The sequence below is a fragment of the Chenopodium album genome, chromosome 6 (assembly GCF_948465745.1).
Source record: "Chenopodium album chromosome 6, dcCheAlbu1.1, whole genome shotgun sequence".
Taxonomy (NCBI): domain Eukaryota; kingdom Viridiplantae; phylum Streptophyta; class Magnoliopsida; order Caryophyllales; family Amaranthaceae; genus Chenopodium; species Chenopodium album.
Window position 1 is genome coordinate 57,287,086 of NC_137839.1, and position 21,097 is coordinate 57,308,182.

At 41.1% G+C, this 21,097-nt stretch overlaps 1 non-coding gene across 1 annotated transcript; it reads left to right on the forward strand.

Annotated features, from left to right (window-relative positions):
- Positions 1-18,770: 18,770 nt before the first annotated feature.
- Positions 18,771-18,876, forward strand: LOC145637582 (small nucleolar RNA R71). The gene has a single exon (XR_014114350.1). It is a non-coding gene; the product is annotated as a small nucleolar RNA R71 (small nucleolar RNA).
- Positions 18,877-21,097: the final 2,221 nt, after the last annotated feature.

The window sequence follows — 21,097 nt, forward strand, 5'->3', positions numbered from 1 at the left end:
CCAAAATCCAGCAAAAACCAAGTAAAATTTCCCACAATTCTGGGTTAAAATTGATTAAAGCTCAATAATCAATACATTTTTATCAAACAACTAACAAATCTATCAGCTAAATGGCAAAAAAAAAAAAAAATCTATCAATACATTCTTCGACCCGTCCGCCATTGTTGAGCTTTCGCCTGTGTTTTATGGTTTTAGGGGAGATTTTCGATTTTGCAACTGAGCCCTAACTACGGCAAGAGAGATAACGAGAGAGAAGAAGATGAGAGATAGATGGCGGCGGCGATGATGGTTGTTGAGAATGAGAGAGAAGTGGTGAGGGGAGATCGCAGGAGAGAAGTGAGGGGAGATCGCAGGAGAGAGAAGAGAGGGGGAGAGCAGGAGAGAGAAGGGAGAGGAGGGGAGGCTGTAGAGAGGAGAGTGATAGAGTTAGGGTTTATGAAGGGGCGGTTTTTTTTTTTTAAAGACAGAGCCACCAGTTTTGAACCGGTGGCATTAATAATTTCCCCACCGGTTCGGTTTGAACCGGTGGCAATACCCTTTCCTCATAATCTTGCCGATTTTTCCCCTTTTTTTTGCCACCGGTTTTTAAAAACCGGTGGCCATTGCTCGGTGCCAATTTCTATTTTTCTACTAGTGTGTAGCGCCTGGCGACACGCGCCAGACGACAGAGCTGTCGCCAGGCGCCACACTCCACAGAGTGGCGCTACAGTTCAGATTTTGGCGCCAATGCTAGAACTTCAATCTGAGACTGTTTTCGGTGTTATTAATCAATAGGGGTATGCCTAAAGTCGTACTAGGTCCATTCTGATTAAAAAAAAATAGACTTTATTTATCTAATTAAAATTAATTAATTAGGAAAATTTCTTTAGTCATTAATTTATTAAATCTCAACACAAGTCAAACAAACGGTTAAGAAAACATATACATGCACAACAAATAATGCACAATTAGTCAAGTAGGCACAATATGATGCAATGAGTTTGCAACCTAACCATGGCTCTAGATCTCTAAAGTTTGGGATATGGTTTAGTCAATAGAGGGTCCATGGTTAATTGTCCAGAAGCACCGCGCGGAAGCCTAACCGTGAAGAGTTGGCGCGAGTGGATGGGACACCGCGAGTTTTAGAAAAACTCGCTTCCATGGTTTGGTGAATTCAACATTCTCGGATGTACCCTTTGTTGCTCATAGCGTTAAATCAGGTAGATGGAGCATGAATTCCCAGAGGGTTATGTCCATATGTAAAACACATATGGGTTTCAAAAAAGTGAGAAAAATTCAATCAGGAAGTAGGATCGAGCAAACAATACAAAAAACTTGTCGAAATTAGAACGCATATTTCTGGCTCGGTATTGGAAGAATTTGGCGCCAGCAAACAGAGGTTGGCGCCAGGATTTAGCTGTAGCGCCTGACTACAGAGCTGTCGTCTGGCGCTACTGTTAAATGTCTGGCGCTAGCTTTTGTTCGCTGACGCTTATTCCTACATGCCTCAGCAGCTTTCTATGCTCGATAGAATTTTCCAGTTTCGCACAGTGTTATTTCGGTCCTAGTTGTGAAAGATATTTCTCAAATTTCCTACGTGTAAAATCCTATGTTTTAACTCATTACGGATGGTCTTTCCAATGAGATCTTTTTTATGCGTATGACGATAATGTTAATCAAAATTACGCGCATGAAATACTTAGAACGTTTCGAGTCTCATCCACTCATTCTAAATCATTGCCGAAACAAATTCAGGAATTAAAATATAAATCCTCCCCAGCAGAGTCGCTAAAAACTGTTGGGAATATTTCAAGCATTATTCCCCTAGCTTGAACCCCACTGTGATCATACACTAAAGTACGGTGGTGTCCAAAGGGAAAGAAGATAGAGCAAAAGAGTCGCCAACAAGTTTTAGGAACTTGTAAACCGTTCACGGGGTGAAAGTTACACCCCTTAACAATCCAAGAGATCTTCAACTCCATAAGGTCTTGAACCAAATAGGGTTCGGGGATGAAGGTACAAATTCAACCTGAAAGAGATTGAACCTGCCCTAATAATAGGCCTCTACTTTATTCTGATCGTATTCATGTGCCCTTTCTGACTAACATGCAATCAATAGGATTAACCCTAAACCTGTTTATCTATGTTGGTTGAATATTAATGCACAAATAAACTATTATTGGCGATCACTTGAATTATAATCAAATTTAACCCTAAATAAGATTATTAATTATCTTATTAATCGTGATTACAAGTACAAATTCCCTTTAAACTTGCATAAAAGTTGTGATCAAGCAATAATAATAAATATAATATCAAGCAACATAATAATAATCAAAATAATAATATTCATGTTAAAGCATAATAATAGCAAGATCCTAGGCATGATACTAACAAGATTAATAACAAACCCTGGCATGTCACTAAACAATAAAAATCATAGCTATAACCCTAACATGATACTAACAATCATAAATATTAGGAAAGAAAATAGAAGGCATCATAACAATCATACTTAATATTAAATTTACCCTAGACATGATACTAGGAATCATAATAACAACTTAAGCATGAACTCTATATCATAACATCAATAAAAACTATTAAAATACTTACTTTGATGCCTCGTACCTCTTTCTAATAACAAAATACACACGTTAGTAACTTCAAGGAAAATAATAATTAAAACAATTAAATTAAATAATTAAAAGAGAGATTTGGGACCAAACCCTCAGAAATTAAACCTTTCACATCTAGGGCGAAGGCAACTTCGAATATGGCTAGGTGTTTTCAGATCTAATGAATGCAGAATTTTTATATTTGAGATAAGGCTAGTATAGAAATGAAAGAGAGAGTAATCAAGAGAATCTTGATGAGAGTTGGTGTGAATTGATGATAATTGGAATTGATGAGAATTGATGAATGAAAACAGAGTTTTTACGAGATTATTTAGAATGAAAATGAGCCAAAAAGATAAAATATCAAAACAGAGTTCTGGCGCAGATAAAATCTGATTAGGGCCAGCTATTGGCGCCAGACGCCAACATTAGCGCGAGGCGCCAATGCTAGCGCCAGGCGCCAAGCGTAGCGTCAGGCGCTACAGCTGGCGTTTGGCGCTGATCTGGAAATTCACGCGTTTTCTTAAAATCAGATAGAAATTGCCGTACAGGAGGATAAAATCGTATCTTCCTCAAAAAACGTTCTTTGATTTTAATTAAAACTCTAAAAAGTCAACGAAAGTCAATTTATCAATGCTAATTGAATTAGGAATGAAAAGAACCTTCTAGAAGAATCTAGAAGACTAAAACCATTCCTAACTGCATTAGCAATGATAAATCTATTAGGCCCTCCCCTAGATCATTGGGCCGTATATAAGGCTCAAAACGAGCCCAGTTTAGTAATTTGGCCATAACTTCCTCAATATTTATCGGAATTGGGCTTATAATATATCGTTGGAAAGCTCTTTTCGAGCCTCATCCAACTACACTACTATTGGACCCATATCATGGACCAACTAAACTGGATTGGCTGTTTTCTTAAAATAATTTTTTAAAAACAGAGAGAAGAGAAAAGAAATTAAAACGATCGGTAACACTAGACTTTCTACACTTTCACTTCATTCGATTATGATTCGACGCGAAAGGTACTCATCACTGGGTTTTATTTTGGGGAGACACAAATGGGTGTTTACACCACCGTACTTTAGTGTATGATCACAGTGGGGTTCAAGCTAAGGGTTAATGCTTGAAATATTCCCTACAGTTTTTGGCGACTCTACTGGGGAGGATTTCTATTTTAATTCCTGAAATATATTTCGGCAATGATTTAGAATGAGTGGATGAGACTCGAAAAGTTCTAAGTATTTCATGTGCGTAATTTTGATTAACATTATTGTCATATATATGCATAAAAAAGATCTTATTGGAAAGACCATCCGTAATGAGTTAAAACATAGGATTTTTACTCGTAGGAAATTTGAGAAATATCTTTCACAACTAGGATCGAAATAACACTACGCGAAACTGGAAAATTTTATCGAGCAAAGGAAGCTGCTGAGGCATGTAGGAATTAGCGTCAGTGAACAGAAATTTGCGCCAGTATTTTGACTTTAGTGCCAGATGACAGCTTTGTCGCCAGGCGCCAACCTCTGTTTGCTGGCGCCAAATTCTTCCAATACCGAGCCAGAAATATGCATTCTAATTTCGACAAGTTTTTAGCATTGTTCGCTCGATCATACTTCCTGATTGAGTTTTTCTCACTTTTCTGAAACCCATATGTGTTCTACATATGGACATAACCCTCTGAGAATTCATGCTCCATCTACCTGATTGAACACTCTGAGCCACAAAGGGTACATCCGAGAATGTTGAATTCACCAAACCATGGAAGCGAATTTTTTCTAAATTCGCGATGTCCCATCCACTCGCGCCAACCCTTCACGGTTAGGCTTCCGCGCGGTGCATCTGGACAATTAACCATGGACCCTCTATTTACTAACCCATATCCCGAACTTTAGAGAACTAGAGCCATGGTTAGGTTGCAAACTCATTGCATCATATTGTGCCTACTTGACTAATTGTGCATTATTTGTTGTGCATACTCTATGTGATTTTTCCTAACCGTTTGTTTGACTTGTGTTAAGCCTAAATAATCTAATTAATGACTAAAGGACTTTGTTTAATTAATTAATTAATTAATTAATTGGGTTGAGATAATAAATATGTCTAAAATCGAGTCATAGTTCCTTTAAATCAACCCGGATTATTATTCCCGTATACTGCAAAAACGTCAACTTGTTTTGGTTATAGACAGAGTTCTAGGAAGAACTACGAGTCGTATAAACTATGGATGTGTAGCCCCGAGTTTTATCTTTAATGTGGCGTTGGTTTCATCCCAATCAGAGTCACAGATCAAACGTTATGACTAAAATACCACAGCCTTTCCAGTTTAATGCATATACGTGAGGTCTTAACTTAGGCTTTGTTCGAGTCTAGTCACATAGTCTAGCCACATGGTCATGACACGAGTCTTAACATGTCACTTGCACTCACAATAAAGCACCCACTAATATGTATATACACCATGACCATGTCTTAGGTTCATGCATGAGTCGGTTTTCTCCGTCATTTGAGTTGGGGGTACATTCTATTCCTGATTTTTTCATATTTCTCCATCTACATCATGTTTCCATTCTCTACATGCTTTCTTCACATTACAAACTTCATTCTTCCTACCTTCCTCCATCCATTGCATGTTGAATAGAGTTTGAGTCAAATAATTAACAATGAATATCCTCAAATTCCTTTTCCACAGTACTCGGTCGGGGAGAGAAGGGTGATTAAACAAGGACAACTTCTTTATTCAAGTCTTACTTTTTAATAAACCGATCCGTTAAAAGAAGAAAGCTAAAAAGATAATGGCAAGTCAAGAAGAGTTCAATGAGTTTAGGAGTCAATTGACTGACGTGACTGAGGCGTTAAAGGCTTTAACCCTCAAAATTGATCACCCTGTGAAGCAACAACAAATGAACCTCATGCAAGAAAGCTTGATCAAGCTATCTAGTGACTATAAATTTCAGGGCATTAGTTCACAAGGGGTCTCGCTGGATAAGGAACTTCTTCCGCATAAGTTCAATGCCAACGACATCCCAAAATTCAAGGCCACAAATAACCCTTACTTTCATCTAAGAGCTTTTGAAACTATAATGAATATTAAGGGGATTGATAAGAAAGTCTTTCATTCTTTGTTTTCTTTATCCCTTGCGACCGTTTTTCAACAATGGTTCTTTTCCCTTGACAAAGAGAAAACCTCTTCTTGGGATTCCATAACTAATGCTTTCATAGATAGATATAAATGTAACATTCAAAACGAAACATACCACAAACAACTTGAGATGTTAAAACAAAAAGAAAACGAAGGGTTCACTTCTTTCTTCAACAAATGGAGGGAAACTTCTGCTAATATGGTCAAGGTTCCTACCGAAAAAGAATCTGTGAGGATGTTTATCAAGAATCTCCAAGGGAAGTATTTAAAGCACTTAAAATACCAACACAACTTGAATACTTTCAAGGCTGTGTATAATATAGGCATTGACATTGAAGGTGACCTTCTGAAAGATAATAGTGCGAGAGCAAAGAAGAATGACCATCCTTCTTCTTCCTCTCCCATTAATGAGGTAAATGCTATGAACGCTACTAAATCGCGAATCCAAAGGTCAAAAAGAGTGTTCACTCCACTCGGTATGAGTTATGCAACAACTTTTAAGAAGCTACATCACAAAGGACTAGTCATGCCCATATGACCCATCAAAGATCCAGTTCCAGAAGCCAGGCCACCCAAGTGGGACCCTAATAAGCACTGCAAATATCACCAAGGAAAGGGTCACGACACTGAGGAGTGTTGGAAACTCAAAGAAGCTATTCAAGATCTGATCGATGACAATAAAACTTTCGAAGTTCTAGCCATTGAAGAAGATCAAACATCCTTCGATCCATCATTTCTTATCACACCTGTAGGTGAGCCCATGATCGAGACAGCTTATATAACCTCTCTCTATGAAGTGGTGACAAGGGAATAATCGTGTCGTTGAGCGACTACACCTAAGTCAAATTAATTTATAACGCTCTACCAACCTAATACGTGTATAGGGTAAATAGAGGGGTCGAACCACAGGGAGACATGCATAAACACCGCATTCACTACTTAAGACTTTAAGCTATCTCGGGACAAGAAGTATGAATAACTAAGAGATTAAACTAAGGATTAAGAATGATTAAAGATCAATATAACTAAACACCAAGGGAAGTGGGTAGATGTAGATGTCACTTGATCATGCAATAACACAGAAGCAAAGCAATGGTAAACTAAGCATGCAAGAATATCGAAATAAAGCTCGATCTAACCGCCTTCCGGGGCTAATCGATTTCTCCTAACATAGCCTCTATGTTTCCACATTAGAACCATATATTAGAAGGTGCAAACAAAGAATTATCGATAGCAATGAATCTCAACTAAGTCAACTTCTGTTACTTGTTAGTAAAGACTCATCTTTGATCAACTAACAATGTGCACTTGCAAGAAAGACCAAAGAATATCAAGCATACAAAGACTTTAATCACCATTAACATAACCCCCAACATCATAAGCATGAATCAATTAACAACTACACCATCCCCACACCCTTGGCTAGGTGACTACTCACAAATCATATCGAAGATAATATCAATCATCAAATCAATAAGCATCAACATGATCAATAAGCAAAGAAGGAAAATCAAAATAAGCAAACAAAACTAGATACAAAAGTAAAGAAAGAGAGTAAGAGATTGCTCATTCATTGAAGATGAAAATTTACAAAGATTCAATCAAGCTCCTTCTTCAATATCCAAGTTCATCAATAGAAATCCACACTTTCTCTCTCTACTAATGAAGTTTCTCTCTCTAGATTAAGCTAAAAATGTAGAAAATTAAAAACTAAGTTAATCCCCCCCAAAACGTTCTAAAAAAAGGGACTTATATAGTCCGTACAGAGTCAGCTGAGAAAAGGAGAGGTCCGACCGAACAAATGGGAAGGTTCGGCCGGACTACAGGGTAGGTTCGACCGAACCATGGGTAGGTTTGGTCGAACCTCCCTGATCCTGGTCTGGTCGAACTCTTGTGGTTTGGCCACTCCTGCAAAACTGCCAATTTTCATCTTGCCCCTGCCTCGATGTTCGGCCGAACCACTGAGCAGGTTCGGCCAGACCTTGGTTCGACCACACCATCAGGAGGTTCGGCCGAACCTCTTCTGAATCATGCTTCCTCTAGCTTCCTTTGAGCTTAGCTTCCTCCTCTTGAAAATCTCGATGGTTCCTACAAAGCATAAGCATGAAAAGCACAATAAGAACAAAGCGGGAAGACTAAGAAAAGGGAGGATAAAGGAGAAAGAAAAGAGAAAGCAAAGCTAAGTAAAAATGCTTAGAAAGAGGGCCAAACAAGTGCAAACGAGGGGAGAATCCTTAGAGAAAAAGGATAAAAGAGTGGCATAAATGCCACTCATCAAAATCCCCCACACTTGCCTTTTGCTTGTCCTCAAGCAAGGAATACTAAAACAAAAAGACAACACACAACAAGCATAATATGCAAGGGTTAAGAAAATCAATCAAGTTTCACGATGGGAAATGCTCCAAATGGACTCTAACATAGGGACATGAATCAAATAATGCTTACTTTTCTCAACTCAAAGAGGGGGAACACGTTCTAAGATGCTCATGGTTGAGGGAGACAAACCTAAGCTAAGCGTAGAGAACTAACGATTTCATCCTCTTCCCTAGCTCCAACCAAGACGGTCCACATTCTCTCCACTAGCTTCAAATCATCCCTAAGTTAGCTCCTCATGGTTCCTCGAGGGAACCGGAAAAAGAAATTTATTGTGGAGTCATAAGGTTATCCCGACATCTCAACTATGCACACTCTTTCCATAGGGTTGAAATCTACTTCCCTCCACCGTTCTTTGACCGCACTTCTCCAAGTCCAAGGGTCTTAACTTGGGTTGTAATGTCATGGCTAAGGGTTAAGGTTGGGAATTAATTTGAAATTTTTTGGTGGCAAATCCTAAGTGAAGCAAAAGAGTGGCCATCTCTCAAGAACCACCTAAGAATTGAACCTAAATTCAAATTACAACCTTCAATACAAGATTTCATAACATTACTTCATTTCTCTCATCATTTCCTCTTCCTTCCCCCCCTCTCTCTCTTTTTTTTTTAATTTTTTTTTTTAGTTTTTTATTTTTTTTTTTTATTTTGAACTTCATACGTTGCATCCTTCCTCACAAACTTTTTGCAAATATTTCCTTTCATGAACAACCTTCAAAATCTCACTTGAACCAATATTCACAACTTTCTTGCCCTAAAACCAACACTCTCGAATTCGAACCTCAAAAACCAATGCTTCACTAACTACAAGGGTTGGTAGAACATAGGCCGAAAGGTTTGTAATATGGCTAGATCAAGAAAGGGGAATGAGGCCCAAATTGGTTAGCAAGTGGGTGGATGTAAAAATGAAAACCAAATTTATAACAAAACACAAAGAAAACAAAGAAAAATGAGAAGAAATGCCTTCTTCCTCCTTTAAAGTTGTTTGGTCACGATCTCGGGAGCTAAATACCAACACAAAGATTAAGACATGCATAGTTAAGGATCCAAAACGCCGCTCACAAGAGTGATGAAGGCTAGAACAAATGACGCTCACACGGGATAAAAATAAGCAAATACCAACCAAGGGAATCCTATTCACTACGGAGAGCAACACCATCTTACCACTTTCCCGTGAACTAAGGGGTTCAAACGTCATCAAGAGTTCTAAACCGGGCTACCTTAGCTTATAATGTGTCTAATTCAACCTTAAGCATTCTTAAACCGTGTAAACCCTCATCAACTAGGAAGGTAAGCATTCAAAGCCATGTCATCAAAAAGGCACATAAATTCTTGAATCCAAATGAATGAGCAAATCCACATCAAAAATGTTTCAACTTGTCATAGTCATGCTTGTTACACAAAAGAGAACAAGAAAAACACACAAAAGGGAGGAAGAAATTAAAAAGGTTCATAATCGAGGCATGTAAATCAAATAAATCCCAATCGACATACAAGTGATCGTTGATATTAACATCAACGATCCCAGGTTCCTTGGAACCAAAATCAATCAACCTCGAACCATTCAACTCTTCCTAAACTAGACCTAAACTAAGCACTCAAAGAAAAAGAAAAAGAAAGAGAGGAAAGGTCTCACCGAATGCCGCTTGAAATATAAGACAAGGTAATATATCCAATTCTCGCCAAGGGAGCTAGTGTTGCTCCTTAACGTCCTACATCTCCGCTTCAAGCTTCAATAAAGGTGAGCCAAACAAAAGAAACTAAAACAAAACAAGAAAAGGTTAGAAAACAAAGAAAAGGACTAAAGAAACAAACAAAAAGAAGAAAAATTAATAAAAAGCTATCTACAAAGTTTGGATTAAGGGGATTTGGAGTTTCGGGAAATTTGGATTTTTTTTTTTCGGGAGCATCTCCACCTACAAAGACTCGGGGATCATCAAAGAAAATCATCAAAAATCAGCAAAAATAACCATAAAACATCATCATCATCATCACATTAATAATCATAAAACATCACCATCTCATCACATCACCATCACAACATCACCAACATCATCACCACCGCCACAACGCCACATCAATACCACAAAGCCACTATCCTCACTATCCTCCTTATGTGCAAGCAACTACCCTACCACCCTACCTTCCTATGTACACTTCAACCAACCAAAAGGACATCCTCCCCCACACTATTCTTTTGCTCGTCCCGAGCAAAAGTGACAAGTGAGAAGATCGGGGGGAAGGGAAAAGTTCCCACAGCATCACTGGTTATCATCTCCTCGCCCCCTAGGTTGAGGGGGGTTGTTAGGATCAAACCCGGGAGTGTCCATGAAAGGGTGGAAGGGTTGGTTAAAGTTCTCATAGGGCCACCCTTGGGCACCCCAACCACCATCAAAAGGAGCGGGGGTGGATGCGGATGCCGGGTCATAAGACGGATCACACCCACCCGGACGATAGGGGTCGTATGGGGGGGTGTCAACGCGTTGGGTAGGGTCGATGGGACCTTCCCAATAGGCGTAGCAAGGGGGGGTGGGGTGTTGAGGGTCATAGGGTCCCCAATGATTGACCGGACCCTCTTGAGGAGGGTGGTAGGGGTAGTTCACATAGGGCGCTTGAATGCCCGCTTGCACAAGATTGTCATAATTTGCCCTCGCGTAGTACCCCCATTGCTCAATGGAAACTTGATTGTCTCGACGAATATCGTCGAGGGTACTACGAAGGGCATTGAAATCAAAAGGAGGAAAGGAAGAAGAAGAAGATGCCTCACCTCCCTCGCCAAGGGGGGGATTGATTTGCTCTTGATGGAGGACCGGTGGAGGTTGAGGAGCTCCACCCCGGGCTCTAGTTCGCCTCAGCTCATTGGGGATGATTTGCTGAGGGATCTTCCATTTGAGAGGAGCGGAGTGGTCCACCGTAGTGAGGTCGGGGTCCGGGAGGACACACCATTCGATCTCCCTATCGACCAGGAGGATAAAACGGCGTTTGCTAGTAGTGAAATTGAGGAAGCGGCTGTGACGGAGGGCGCTTATGGATAGAGCATAGGGAGGGAACTCGTCGGTGAGCTCTTCCTGGTTTTGGTGCACGGGTGGGAGCAATTCAATTTGGTCCTTGTATGCTCCACCCTTCAAAGAGAGAGCAATGATGGTGATCATGCCACCCATAAATATCTCATCACCTAGACGGTTATCCCTAGTATCCAAGAGCCGTTGGATAAAGGTGGAGGAGCATTGAAATTTTAGCCGTTGAGGATTGTCGGCCAAGAATAGGCAAGCAACCTCGTCTTTTACCATGGAGCCGAGGTTGGCTTTGAAGAACACGGCGTATTGTAGAAGCCGTACAAAATACCTCAACACTAAATGGATGATGTTGTTGACCTTTGAGGTATTAGTTTGGAACCTATCCTTGTTTGTGATGCTCCTCCACCACTGTTGCTCGTTGTAAGGAATGCGATGGGAGGAGGTCATTTCAGACGGGTGATCAAGGCCAGTGGCGTGCCAAAACAAGATCTCATTTAGATCACTCTCCGTTAGAGAGTGATCCTCGTTGAACATCCTGAAGTGTATAATGAGTTGAGGATCCTCATCGACATCTTCTGGCTCAAATACTTCCTTGCGGAGGGAGGCAAGGAATTCCAAGGTCACACGCTCGTAAGTGTGAGCGTGGAGGTGGATGAAGTCGCCCCAACCAAAGTTTTGAGCCAACCTAGTCACCTCATCCAATATTCCCAGCTTCCTCAAAGTTTAAGGGCAAAAGAACCTTGTGGACCTAATCGGACGCTTGATGAGTGATGCATATATAGGCCAAAATTGCTCGTCCGGAGCAACAATGCCATGATCGTTGATGCCGGGAGGAGGTGGGAATTGCGTTGCTGAGGATTCTCCCACCCTCTTCCTCTTTGATTTTCCTTTTCCCTTGCCGAACATCGTGACTCTACAAATTCACCAAGAGCATATCATTAGAACAAATTGATAGGAAATGACATAAGAAGCCAAGTACTTAACCAAGGTAAAAGTGTATGCTTGAGAGTATACAATTCAAGGCATGCATGAATACATTTGGACCAAGGTTTGAATAAGGATTCCTATGTCATTCCTAAATTAGTCCTAACAAGGTCTAGGTGAAATTTGGCATGATGTCCCCTTACTTTCATGATATCCAATCATCAAACCATCAAAATCAAGCCAAAACCATGAATAACAATCTCCAATAACATCCAACTCATGCATTTCTCAATCATAAAATGGTAACATGAATACCCTAGTATGAAATCAACATTCAATTACATTGAGATCAAAATAAAACCAAGGTAAACATGCATAATCATCATAAGAACATGTTCTACTATGAACAACCAATCAATTGCAACAAGTCAATCCAAAGAAGCACATGAAATAAACAAGTCATTACTAATAATTTCAAGAATACCATAATTCACACTTAAATATGTAAAACATGGTAAAACTATAAGAAATTAAAGAAATAAACTTGCAAAAGCTAGAACAAACATACCACAATTGATTGGAAGGAAGTAAAAACCCAAAAACACCGAAGCACTTAAACCCTTGAAATTGGGGAAAATGGAAAGATGGGTTTGTTTGGTAGGAATTTTTGGTAGAGATTGCAAAAGTTGAGTGAAGGATGGAAAATAAGTGAGAAAGGATGAAGATTGGAGTGATTTTGATGGAGATTTGAGGTTGTAAGGGGAGGTGCAATGGAGGTTTAGAGTGAGAAGGAGAAGAATGGGGTAGGTGACGAATATGGGAGTGATATTCACGAAAATGCAGCAAAATAGAAAACATGGCAGCATTTTTTTTCGACTCTGAAGATAGGTTCGGCCGAACCGAGGGTATGTTCGGTCGAACCACAGTAAAAGTTCGGCCGAACTCCCCTGTGGTTCGGTCGAACCATTGCCAAAACTCTACATTTTAAAATCCGGGCAGAAAGTTCCAGCAAAATCGCAAAAAGAGAGGAGTGACCGAACCCAGGGAAGTTCGGCCGCACTACGAATTAAGTTCGGTCGAACCATACTTGGGTTCGGTCGAACCTATGCTGGAACTGCAAATTTTCAGATTCTGGCAGAAAGTTGCTGGAAATTTCTAAAAATTTAGGAGTGACCGAACCCAGGGAAGTTCGGCCGCACTACAGTATAAGTTCGGTCGAACCTCCCATGGGTTCGGTCGAACCTCCCATGGGTTCGGTCGAACCTTCTGCCAGAATTCAATATTTTTGTTTTTGGCAGAATGTTGCCATAAATCCTTGAAATTGCTGCAGTGGCCGAACATGAAGTGGTTCGGCCAATTTTCCATAAAGAATCACGCAAGTAAAAATAGTCCGTTAACACACATCTAAACACATTACAATCATGCTAGATGCAAAGTATATCTAAAACCCAAGCACAATCAAAACCCAAAAATCCAAACAATCCAAAGTCGTAGATGGAAAAATAGAAGCAACATGAAAAGAAAAAGTATAAAAGGGTTAGAAACTCGGGTTGCCTCCCGGAAGGGCTTTTGGTTAACGTCGTTAGCTCGACGTTCCTTGAGTTGATCAAGGAGGGTCGAATTGACGATGCACATCAAGAAGTGTCACAGAAACTGGTTCATCACTTGGGAATCCTTCATGATAGGGCTTGAGACGGTGACCGTTGACTTTGAAAGGGGAGTGGCCGTCTTGGGAAATTTCGTAGGCTCCATAGGGAAACACTTCCGTGACAATGTACGGCCCACTCCATCTTGACCTAAGTTTGCCCGGGAAAAGCTTCAAGCGGGAGTTGAATAGGAGGACTTTTTGGCCTTTGACGAATGCCTTCTTGACAATTTGAGCATCGTGCCAAGCCTTAGTCCACGCCTTATACATGCTTGCGCTATCGTAGACATTCATCCTCAACTCCTCTAACTCATGTAGCTCTAGAAGCCTTTGCTCACCCGCACTATGGAGATCAAAGTTGATTTGCTTGATTGCCCAATGCGTTCGATGCTCCATCTCCACGGGCAAATGACAATTTTTCCCATAGACAAGCTTGTAGGGAGTGGTCTTTATTGGGGTTTTGAAGGCGGTCCTATAAGCCCATAGTGAATCAATAAGTTTGGAGGACCAATCCTTCCTTGTCCTAGCAACCGTCTTCTCCAAAATCACCTTAAGCTCTCTATTGGTGACCTCCGCTTAGCCACTCGTTTGAGGGTGGTATGCAAGCCCTCGCTTGTGAGAAACCCCATATTTATCAAGAAGTCGAACGAAGGTGTGGTGCTTGAAATGCGATCCCCCATCACTAATTATTGCTCTTGGAACACCAAATCTCTAGAAGATCACCTTTTTGAAAAGGTCGACCACCACCTTAGAGTCATTCGTTGGAGAAGCCACGGCCTCCGCCCACTTAGATACATAGTCAACGGCGACCAAAATATACTTGTTCCCATGTGAAGAAATGAAAGGGCCCATGAAGTCTATAGCCCACACATCAAAAACTTCAAGCTCAAGGATGGGATTTTGTGCCATTTCATCCCTTCTAGAAATATTCCCCATCCGTTGACATCTATCACAAGTTTTGACAAATATCCACGCATCCTTTAATAGAGAAGGCCAAAAGAGCATAGATTGAAGGACCTTTGAGGCGGTCTTTTGAGCACTCATATGCCCACCACAAGGAGAAGAGTGGCACATATGGAGAACACTTTGAACCTCGTCGTTGGGGACGCATCTCCTCAACAAACCATCGACCCCTCTTTTCAATAAAATGGGATCATCCCAAATGTATCTCTTGGCCTCGTGCTTGACTTTTCGACGTTGTTGTGAAGTGAAATCTGGTGGTATGGCACTACAAGCTAAGTAATTCACAATATCCACATACCAAGGCTCCGATTTCACTTCAACGACATAAAGCACATCATCTCTTAGAGCGTCCTCTATTGGCAAGCCATCATCTTCAAACCTTGCACCGCCCAACCTTGAGAGGTGATCCGCCACCACATTCTCGGCTCCCTTCTTGTCTCTCATCTCATAATCGAAGTCTTGGAGGACTAAAACCCATCTCAACAACCTTGGTTTAGCTTCCTTCTTCCCTATCAAGTATTTGAGAGCTGAGTGGTCGGTATACACAATTGTCTTAGAACCAATGAGGTAGGTTCTAAACTTCTCGAACGAATGGATAACCGCTAGGAACTCCTTCTCGGTAGTTGTGTAGTTTCGTAGGGCATCATTGAGAGTTTTAGAAAAATAATGTATGACATGAAGTTTCCCATTCTTTCGTTGTCCAAGAACCGATCCAATGGCCTCGTCGCTTGCATCGCACATGAGCTCAAATGAAAGAGACCAATCCGGACCTTGGACAATAGGAGCGGTGCAAAGGGCTTCTTTCAACCTACAAAAGGACTTATGACAAGCATCATCAAACACAAACTCCTTATCTTGTTGCAATAGGGATGTGAGAGGCTTAGCGATCATTGAAAAATCTTTAATAAAACGCCGATAGAACCCGGCATGGCCAAGAAAAGACCTCACTTCCCTCACGTTGGTGGGGGGAGGAAGTTTTTCGATGACCTCAACCTTGGCTCTATCAACCTCAATGCCGGCATGGGAAATTTTGTGCCCAAGAACAATCCCACTTTCGACCATAAAGTGGCACTTTTCCCAATTCAACACGAGGTTAGCCCTCTCACACCTTTCTAAGCAACGAGATAAATTAGATAGACAATCTTCATAGGTGGCTCCTCCAACGGAGAAGCCATCCATGAAGACTTCTATCTCATCCTCAATCATATCACTAAAAATGGACATCATGCAACGTTGGAATGTTGCGGGGGCATTACAAAGCCCGAAAGGCATCCTACGATACGCATAAGTACCGTAGGGGCATGTGAAAGTTGTCTTCTCTTGATCCTTAGGGTCAATTGGGATTTGGAAAAATCCCGAGTAACCATCAAGGAAACAATAGAAGGAATTCTTTGTAAGCCTTTCCAACATTTGATCAATGAACGGTAGTGGAAAATGATCTTTGCATGTACTTGTGTTAAGTTGGCGATAGTCAATACACATGCGCCAACCGGTAACAAGTCTAGTGGGTACTAGTTGATCATGATCATTTTTCACTACCGTCATGCCCCCTTTCTTAGGCACAACTTGCACGGGAGATACCCAATCACTATGAGCAATTGGGTAAATAATTCCCACATCAAGAAGCTTAGCCACTTCCTTCCGCACAACCTCTTGCATGGAAGGGTTAAGCTTTCTTTGCCTTTGCCTGACGGGTTTGGCATCTCCCTCTAGATCAATTTTGTGCATACATAAAGATGGACTTTTTTTTTATTTCTCAAAACATTGATCAAGAGGGAGGTTTGCTCCTCCGTTAGGTTAGAATTTACAATCACGGGGAAAGACTCATTGGGACCAAGAAATGCATACCTCAAGCCCAAAGGTAGAGGTTTCAAGTCTACCTTTAGTTCTCCCTTACCATTGGGGCTCTCTTCTCTTTCTTCAACTTGAAAGAGGTCATGAATGTAAGGAGCTTCTTCTTCCATGCTCGCGCCCTTGCACTCCTTGCTTTCCTCAAGCAAATCCTCATAGAATTGTATGTCTTCTTTGTGAGTACCTATCTTTGATTCATTCAACAACACACTTTCAACGGGATCATTAGTGGCATGCAAGTGGGAGCGAGAAAATTCATCAAGAACCGTATCAAGAATATCTACCCTAAAGCATTCACCACTTGAGGAGGGTTGTTGCATGACATTGTTCAAATCAAACTCAATAGAATCATTGTCAATTTTCAAGGATATCTTCCCCTCCTTCACATCGATGATAACTCTAGAAGTGGCTAGAAATGGCCTACCCAAAATTATAGGAATCCTCTCATCCTCATCCATTTCTAGCACATAGAAATCCACGGGGAATGTGAACTTTCCTACCCTAAGGGGAATATCCTCAACTTTGCCCATGGGGAACTTAACGGAACGGTCCGCTAGTTGGAGAGTAATGTTAGTGGGAGAGAGGGTTCCTACACTAATCTTTTGGTAGACGGAATAGGGCATGAGACTCACACTTGCTCCTAAGTCACACAAGGCTTTATCAAATTCAATGCCATTGATACAGCAAGGGATGGAAAAGTTACCCGGATCTTTCAATTTGGTAGGTAGTTTGTTGGAAAGAATTGTACTACAATTGGCGGTTAAACTCACCGTCTCACACTCCCTTCTCCCACTCAAAAGATCTTTCAAAAATTTGGAATAGTGGGGCATTTGCTTCATAGAATCAACAAAAGGGACGGAGATATGCAAATTCTTAATGACTTCCAAAAACTTCCCAAATTGGGCATCAAGTTTAGCTCTCACAAATCGTTGTGGAAAGGGTAGCTTCTCCTCTCTAGGTTGGCGATTTAGGGGCAAGGGGGTGGCTTCTTTTTCCTTGAGCACCTCAACATGTTTTTCTTTTTCAACACTCAATGGCTCATTGGGTTTTTCACCCTCTTTCTCTAACTCCGCCTCTTCTTGGGGTTCTTCCTCAATCAAAGGGTCACTCCCTACTACCTTCCCACTCCTTTTTGTCACGGCATACAAAGGTTTTGGGTTGACTCCTTGACTTGGGATGTGAGAAGAAGAAGGAGAAGAAGAAGAAGGGGATGAATTAGATGCAAGTTGAGCAATTTGAGTCTCAAGCATTTTCATATGAGCATTGGTTCGTTTTTGAGCCTCTTCATGTTTCTTTTGATCCTCCTCACGCATTTTTAAAAGAGCATCTAATTTATCCATCACGGGATCTATTGGAGGGGCTTCAATTTGAAGAGGTTGTTGAGGTGGAGGAAGTTGGGGTTGATGGAAACCCGGAGGCCTATTAGTTTGGGCATAGTTAGAAGCAAATTGGCCCCTATTGCCTCCGGTGCCTTGGTTAGGAACATTGATTTGTTGATTATTTCCCGTGTTACCTTGGTCACCAAAATTTTGATTTTTATGTTCTTGGTATCGGGGATTAGGTTGTTGGTTTTGATTACCATACCCTCTTTGGTTAGAGTAGCCTCTTCCATTGAAATTGGAAGGGCCTCCCCCACCATGGTATTGGTTATCATAACCACCACCATTTTGGTTCCAACCACGGTTTCCACCTTGATTCCAATTCCCCATTTGATTGGAGTTTGGCCTCAAGTTTCCTACATTTCCCTTTCTAGGAGCAAAATTCATAGCATTGACATTTTCCATATTACTATCATGTTCATGGGAAGGGGGTTGAACTTCACAAGCATAGACACATTGAGAGGTATCATGATCATAGGTTTCACAATTAGAACAAAACATGCACCCTTGGGGCATTGTATTGTAAGAAGAGGGGGAGGAAGTATCCATACCATTGCCTCCCTTGGTTGAAGGGGAGATATTACCATGAGGGTTGGACCTTTCTTTCATCAATTCATCCATTTGCTTGGTCATTTTGGAGATTTGGGTAGAAAGGTTGTTGATTGCGTTGGCTTGCTCCAATGCATAAACGCCCTTGCTAGAAGTAGCATCCCTTTCTCCTTCGTACCAATCATCATAGTGCTTTGCGGCTTCCTCTATAATAAACTCCACTTCATGCTCTCCTTTGTTCATAATTGGACCACCGGCCGCGGCGTCTAGGCTTGTTCTTCCTTGAGGTGTGAGACCTCCATAGAAAGTGTGAATGAGTTGATACTTGGGTATCCCATGGTGTGGGCATTGACGTTGAAGCTCTTTGTATCGTTCCCATGCCGCACTTAGAGACTCACCACTCTTTTGGCGAAAACCTTGAATCAAAGACCGAGCCTCGGCGGTCTTCCTATGGTTATAAAACCTCCTCAAGAAAGCCGTAGTCACTTGGTCCCATGTCGTGAGAGAATTAGGGGGCACCTCCTTCTCTAGCCATTCTAGACCTCTCCCAATTAGCGAAAATGGAAACATTTTGAGGCGAATATATTCTTGAGTCACTCCATTGGCCTTTATTGTGTCACAATATTTCTCAAACTCTTTTAGGTTCTCATGAGGACTCTCAAACTTTCCACCCGAGAATTGTTTCCTCTCAATCAAGGCAATCAAATTAGGCTTGATCTCGAAATTGTTGGCTTGAGTAGTAGGAGTTAGGATCCCACTTTGCGCTCTAAAAGCTTCGGGGGCCCCAAGACGACTCAAAGGCGTATTCTCTCCCATTTTAGAACCTTCTTTACTTTCAAACTTATAGGTTGAGAAAGGGTTGATTTCTGAATTCGAAGATGATTTAGGGCTATCTAATTCTTCACTTGAGGGTGAAGAGGGTGGAGTATCTTCTAATTCTCTTACTCCTCTCGTTGGAGTGCGGGAATTTCTACTCCTTGCTCTTGCTTCTCTTCGAAGTAGGGACAAAGACCTCTCTAGCTCTGGATCGATGGGAATTAAAGATCTTGAGCGGGTTCGTCCTCTGTTCATACAACAAAGCTAAGAAGAACGTAAGCACTGACAAGTAACAAAAGTAGCAAACACTAACAAATAAAGGTGAGATAGTCTTAAACAAGCAATGAAATAGCAATGGAAACCGTGTCCCCGGCAACGGCGCCAATTTGACAAGGGAATAATCGTGTCGTTGAGCGACTACACCTAAGTCAAATTAATTTATAACGCTCTACCAACCTAATACGTGTATAGGGTAAATAGAGGGGTCGAACCACAGGGAGACATGCATAAACACCGCATTCACTACTTAAGACTTTAAGCTATCTCGGGACAAGAAGTATGAATAACTAAGAGATTAAAATAAGGATTAAGAATGATTAAAGATCAATATAACTAAACACCAAGGGAAGTGGGTAGATGTAGATGTCACTTGATCATGCAATAACACAGAAGCAAAGCAATGGTAAACTAAGCATGCAAGAATATCGAAATAAAGCTCGATCTAACCGCCTTCCGGGGCTAATCGATTTCTCCTAACATAGCCTCTATGTTTCCACATTAGAACCATATATTAGAAGGTGCAAACAAAGAATTATCGATAGCAATGAATCTCAACTAAGTCAACTTCTGTTACTTGTTAGTAAAGACTCATCTTTGATCAACTAACAATGTGCACTTGCAAGAAAGACCAAAGAATATCAAGCATACAAAGACTTTAATCACCATCAACATAACCCCCAACATCATAAGCATGAATCAATTAACAACTACACCATCCCCACACCCTTGGCTAGGTGACTACTCACAAATCATATCGAAGATAATATCAATCATCAAATCAATAAGCATCAACATGATCAATAAGCAAAGAAGGAAAATCAAAATAAGCAAACAAAACTAGATACAAAAGTAAAGAAAGAGAGTAAGAGATTGCTCATTCATTGAAGATGAAAATTTACAAAGATTCAATCAAGCTCCTTCTTCAATATCCAAGTTCATCAATAGAAATCCACACTTTCTCTCTCTACTAATGAAGTTTCTCTCTCTAGATTAAGCTAAAAATGTAGAAAATTAAAAACTAAGTTAATCCCCCCCAAAACGTTCTAAAAAAAGGGACTTATATAGTCCGTACAGAGTCAGCTGAGAAAAGGAGAGGTCCGACCGAACAAATGGGAAGGTTCGGCCGGACTACAGGGTAGGTTCGGCCGAACCATGGGTAGGTTTGGTCGAACCTCCCTGATCCTGGTCTGGTCGAACTCTTGTGGTTTGGCCACTCCTGCAAAACTGCCAATTTTCATCTTGCCCCTGCCTCGAAGTTCGGCCGAACCACTGAGCAGGTTCGGCCAGACCTTGGTTCGGCCACACCATCAGGAGGTTCGGCCGAACCTCTTCTGAATCATGCTTCCTCTAGCTTCCTTTGAGCTTAGCTTCCTCCTCTTGAAAATCTCGATGGTTCCTACAAAGCATAAGCATGAAAAGCACAATAAGAACAAAGCGGGAAGACTAAGAAAAGGGAGGATAAAGGAGAAAGAAAAGAGAAAGCAAAGCTAAGTAAAAATGCTTAGAAAGAGGGCCAAACAAGTGCAAACGAGGGGAGAATCCTTAGAGAAAAAGGATAAAAGA